The sequence below is a fragment of the Sander lucioperca genome, chromosome 20 (assembly GCF_008315115.2).
Source record: "Sander lucioperca isolate FBNREF2018 chromosome 20, SLUC_FBN_1.2, whole genome shotgun sequence".
In the NCBI taxonomy this organism is placed as follows: Eukaryota; Metazoa; Chordata; class Actinopteri; order Perciformes; family Percidae; genus Sander; species Sander lucioperca.
Window position 1 is genome coordinate 20,450,862 of NC_050192.1, and position 5,789 is coordinate 20,456,650.

Consider the following 5,789-nt stretch of genomic DNA (forward strand, 5'->3'; position numbering starts at 1 on the left):
TTTTTGGGTTTTGATATTTACATTTTAATGTTCTTTTATTCAGCCCTTTGGTCAGATTAATGTGTGTTTAAATGTGCTCTAGAAATCAACTTTACTGACTGAAAGTTAACATGAGAAACATTTTACAGACCCAGAGATATGTTGCTTATAATAATTCAACTCAATTCAATTGATTCACAAGAAATCACAATCAGAACAAGTTTTATAGTTCATTAATAATGTTTATTATACAGACGATAGATTATAGATATAGACCAAGATATAATAACACGTTTATAACACCGACAACACTGCAAGATACAACTATTATAAATGCATTAAAGACAATTCATATTCCTTCATATATAATATACAACATCACATAATCTTTAGATTTAAAATACAACTTCTGGAACACACACACACACACACACACACACACACACACACACACACACATAAAGGTAAAATGATTTATAATAAAACTCTTAGGTGACAGTAATGTTAAAAAGTGAATTCCCTGTCACGTGCAGAGAGAGACTGGTGGACCCAAATGCAGAGAGCAGGCGAGGAGTAATGAGCACGAGGATTTATTAAACACAAAAAGCCGAACAAACCAAAGGCGGTCCAAAAATGGAGCAGGCAGATAAAACTGAACAGGCTATGACGTGCTGACAGAAACAACACCAGACACAAAACACGCAACATCAAACAATGATCCGACACCAGACAAAGAACAGCACAGGAACTAAATACACCAGGTAATGAACACTAACAACGGACAGGTGATACAAACAGGTGGAACACATCAGGGCGGGGCAGAACAATCAAACAGGCGGGAAAACAGAAAACAGGAAGTAAATTAGACAAGACAAGACAGACAAGACAGACTACAAAATAAAACAGGAAATCAAATACCAAAACCCTGACAGTACCCCCCCCCAAGGGACAGATCCCAGATGTCCCAAAAACAGAACAAAAAGACAACCCAGGGAGGGCGGAGGGGGACCGGAGGAGGGCCAAACAGGTTAACAAACCAGTCAAGCGGGGCTAGGGAATGGAGAGGCCACTCGGGACAGGGAACAGAAGGGGCCACTCGGGACAGGGAACAGGATGGCCCCGGGACAGGGACAGAGAGGCCTCGGCAACAGGGGACAGAGAGTCACTGGGGCACAGGAAACAGAGAGTCACTGGGGCACAGGAAACAGAGAGGCCTCGGCAACAGGGGGCAGAGAGGCCTCGGCAACAGGGGACAGAGAGGCCTCGGCAACCGGGGGCAGAGAGACCACGGAAACAGGGAACTGAGAGCCGCAACGAAGGCAGAAACCTTCAGGCGGCCTGCGACGAAGGCAGAATCCCTCTGGCCACCGGCGACGAAGGCAGAATCCCTCTGGCGGCCTGCGGCGGAGGCAGAAACCTTCTGGCCACCGGCCGGGGATCCAGGATCAGGGACAACCTGGGGACACTAGGGAACTCGGAAACATTAGGAAACTCGGGAACTCTAGGAAACTCGGAAACACTAGGAAACTCGGGGAAACTAGGAAGCTTGGGGAAGCTAGGAAGCTTGGGGACACTAGGAAGGCTGCTAGCAAGCCTGGGATCTGGGAGAGTGCTAACTAGCCTGGACTCAGGAACACTAGGAAGCTTGGGGAAGCTAGGAAGCTCGGGGAAGCTGGGCAGTGCTGGGAAACTGGGCAGCTTGGGGACACTAGGAAGGCTGCTAGCAATCCGGGGCTCAGGAAGGTTGCTTGCTAGCCGGGGCTCAGGAAGGCTACTAGCTAGCTGGGGCTCAGGAAGGCTACTAGCTAGCCGGGGCTCAGGAAGGCTACTAGCTAGCCGGGGCTCAGGAAGGCTACTAGCTAGCCAGGATTCAGGGGAGATGCTAGCTATCAGGGAATCAGGGGAGTTGCTAACTAGCTGTGGCTCAGGGAGGTTGCTAGCTAGCCGGGGCTCAGGAAAGTTGCTAGCTAGACGGGAGTCAGGAGAGCTGCTAGCTAGCCTGGAGTCAGGAGAGCTGCTAGCTAGCAGGGAATGAGGGGAGTTGCTAGCTAGCTGTGGCTCAGGGAGGTTGCTAGCTAGCCGGGGCTCAGGACGGTTGCTTGCTAGCCGGAGTTCAGGGAAGTTGCTAGCTAGCCAGGAGTCAGGGAAGTTGCTAGCTAGCCTGGAGTCAGGAGAGCTGCTAGCTAGCAGGGAATAAGGGGAGTTGCTAGCTAGCTGTGGCTCAGGGAAGTTGCTAGCTAGCCGGGGTTCAGGGAAGTAGCTAGCTAGCCTGGAGTCAGGAAAGCTGCACGCCAGCTCGGAGTCAGGAGAGCTGCACGCCAGCTCGGAGTCAGGAGAGCTGCACGCCAGCTCGGAGTCAGGAGAGCTGCCCGTCAGCCCGGAGTCAGGAGAGCTGCACGCCAGCTCGGAGTCAGGAGAGCTGCACGCCAGCTCGGAGTCAGGAGAGCTGCACGCCAGCTCGGAGTCAGGAGAGCTGCACGCCAGCTCGGAGTCAGGAGAGCTGCACGTCAGCCCGGAGTCAGGAGAGCTGCCCGTCAGCCCGGAGTCAGGAGAGCTGCCCGTCAGCTCGGAGTCAGGAGAGCTGCACGTCCGCCCGGGATCAGGAGAGCTGCACGTCCGCCCGGGATCAGGAGAGCTGCACGTCAACCCAGGGTCAGGAGAGCTGCACGCCAGCCCGGGAACAGAAGGGTTGCACGTCAGCTCGGGAACAGAAGGGTTGCACGTCAGTTCAGCCTCAGAAACACCGGTCAGCTCAGGCTCAGAAACACCGGTCAGCTCAGGCTCAGGTACACAGGTCAGCTCAGGCTCAGGTACACAGGTCAGCTCAGGCTCAGAAACACAGGCCAGCTCAGGCTCAGGAACACAGGTCAGCTTAAGTTCAGGAACACAGGTCAGCTCAAGCTCAGAAACACAGGTCTGCTGAGGCTCAGGACAAAACACAGGCATGGAGACGGGGAGGCGAAACTCCCGTGCTGTGGCCTGCCAACGCACCTCCATAAGGTGCCTAGCGAAGGCGGGGTCCTCTTCATGAAGGGAGCGGTAAAACTTGATCAACAGTTCTCCATCCGAGTCCAGTGGGTGAATAACTGGTTTGAATTCTGCTGGGTCCATAGTTGGTCGGATCATTCTGTCACGTGCAGAGAGAGACTGGTGGACCCAAATGCAGAGAGCAGGCGAGGAGTAATGAGCACGAGGATTTATTAAACACAAAAAGCCGAACAAACCAAAGGCGGTCCAAAAATGGAGCAGGCAGATAAAACTGAACAGGCTATGACGTGCTGACAGAAACAACACCAGACACAAAACACGCAACATCAAACAATGATCCGACACCAGACAAAGAACAGCACAGGAACTAAATACACCAGGTAATGAACACTAACAACGGACAGGTGATACAAACAGGTGGAACACATCAGGGCGGGGCAGAACAATCAAACAGGCGGGAAAACAGAAAACAGGAAGTAAATTAGACAAGACAAGACAGACAAGACAGACTACAAAATAAAACAGGAAACCAAATACCAAAACCCTGACATTCCCAACATGTTAAACTATTAAACAAATGTCCCCTAACAGAGCAGCCCCCCCCCTCCCATAATCACATGCATCCTTAACAACATCAAGAAAAGATAAACTAACTCAATATATATACAATATAATATGAACTATATATATATATATATATATATATATATATATACATACACACAACATAGTAATACAGACGGTAAGGGAACATCTGCACCCTGTCAGGATCAACAGTTCACTTCCAATATTCAAATCTTATTTAATGTTATTATAATAATAATCATTGGGTATTTATTTCTTATTTCCCATCATTTCTGTTTGTTGTTTTTGTAATCTCTCTCTCTCTTTCTTTTGGTTTCTAGTTTAAATGTTTTCTCTGCATGAATGTGTCCCATCCCTTGTTTTAAAGCCAGTGTATACCAGGCTGTATTAAAGCCAGTGTATACCAGGCTGTATTAAAGCCAATGATGAAATGATCATATATGCATATTAAGTGTGTGTGTGAGCTGAAAGCTGCTCTCCTCTCCGTGTCCTCAGGTTCACAGCGACTACAGCAGCACAGAGCATCAGCAGCAGGACACTGAGCACTGAGCATCGCACTTTGAAGAAGGTGGAGTAAATCCCAAAGGGCTCCATGTACACTAACACAGTTCTCTCTGTTGACAGACACTGATAACCATCATCTTGGTCATAAACTGCACACCAGTACTCTCCTGCGTCTCCCACTGAGATATTAGAGATAACCAGGATACCTTCATCATAGTACCTGCTCACTCTGCTCATGTTCTGATTAGACGTTACACTGAAGATTCTTCCCTCTGTTCGGTGAGACTTGATAAACCAAACATGCGTCTTACCCTTTTCCCAACCTGTGCATCTGAGAGTGACTTCTTCTCCCTCTGAGAAGAGCTTTGCAGCAGGGGGGCCAAATTTGGGGCACAATACCAGCACATAATGTTGCTCTCTCCAAGAAAGTTTATAGAAGTACCGACTTGAGTGATTTAACATTAGAGATGAAAACAATAAAAACTCCACATGAATGTACTAAGGGATGTTATAAGCATGAGACGCTTTCAGTGACAGGGCAGGGACTGACCCTGGGATTCATGGTAAGGTGCTCTATGAGTGTGTGTGTCCAATAGTGCAAGGATACAGTGGGGTGGCATATTTTGTTTTTTACAACTGTTTACACACCAAGTCTTTACATGTAGGCCTAACATGACTTTAGAAACCTCTCACTCAAACTACACCTCCAATCTCACTCCCATAGTGCCGTGACATCACACGACAACTAGAAATGTGCCAAATTTCATTTGTCACATGAAATGGTAGAAGTACAGTTCCAGTGAAATGTTATCCCATCAGCTCCTTCAAGGCCGTCAGATCGCCATGCCAACAGTTATCAGCAGCTGCTCTTTTTCTTTTTTTTTTAATCAAACATGACTTCTTTATCTCATCATCAGAGGAAACTTTGCAGCATCAGCTCTCTATCCAGTAATCAATGTCCTTTACACGAGTCTAAAACCACAGAGGCTGACGGGTCTTCATACACACATTTTTCAGAGAGAGAGGGGGAGGGGGTATCTGTGTGTCTGTGTTAGTGCTGGAGTCCTGAGGCCTGTACTACGAAGCGAGATTTGGCGTTAACGAGCTAACTTCAGGCTCAACCCAGGGTTTTCTGTACTACGAAGGTGGATCACTTGTGTTCGGGTTCAATCGCCGTGGTAACTTATGCTCAACGCCTAACCTGGTCGGGAGCAGGTTAAGTTGGAGATCAGAGATCAACCGGTATAAAAGCACCGCCCACTGACCAATCAATACTCGACTGATAAAGGCGTCACCGTTCTTAGAAGATCAGCTGGAGCTCGGTGGAGAGAGAGAGAGATGTGCGCTCATAAAAGTTAAAACATTTAGAGACCGACACCCTGTTAGCATTCCCTGATGGGTATATTTATGAAAGATATAGATTTGAAGCGGCGGGAATTACTTATAGGCTATTTGTTGGCTTCTTTAGCCGTGTGTTGCCAATGCGCACATCGGTTTAAATTATGTTTTTATGTTGTTTTTTTTAAATTTTCTCTCACGATCGCGCACCACTGCTGGGGTTGCAACTGAAATAAAAGCCTAAAGCAACGACAGTTTATGGAAAGCAAAAGTGTATTTATGGTCAGATCTTGGTCCTGACTGATGGGGAAGTGACCAGTTTAGTCTAATGTATTGTAGTGGGTGTACTGTACTGTATATTGGCCAGAATCTGCCTTTGGGGGAGGAGGGGGGCA

General features: G+C 48.1%; 1 long non-coding RNA gene across 1 annotated transcript in view; it reads left to right on the plus strand.

The window, feature by feature from the left end:
- Positions 1-5,717: 5,717 nt before the first annotated feature.
- Positions 5,718-5,789, plus strand: part of LOC118493954 — a 19,650-nt gene continuing 19,578 nt past the window's right edge. Inside the window, exon 1 of the long non-coding RNA XR_004895997.1 lies at positions 5,718-5,729. This is a non-coding gene — a long non-coding RNA (uncharacterized LOC118493954). The remainder of the gene's footprint in view (positions 5,730-5,789) is intronic.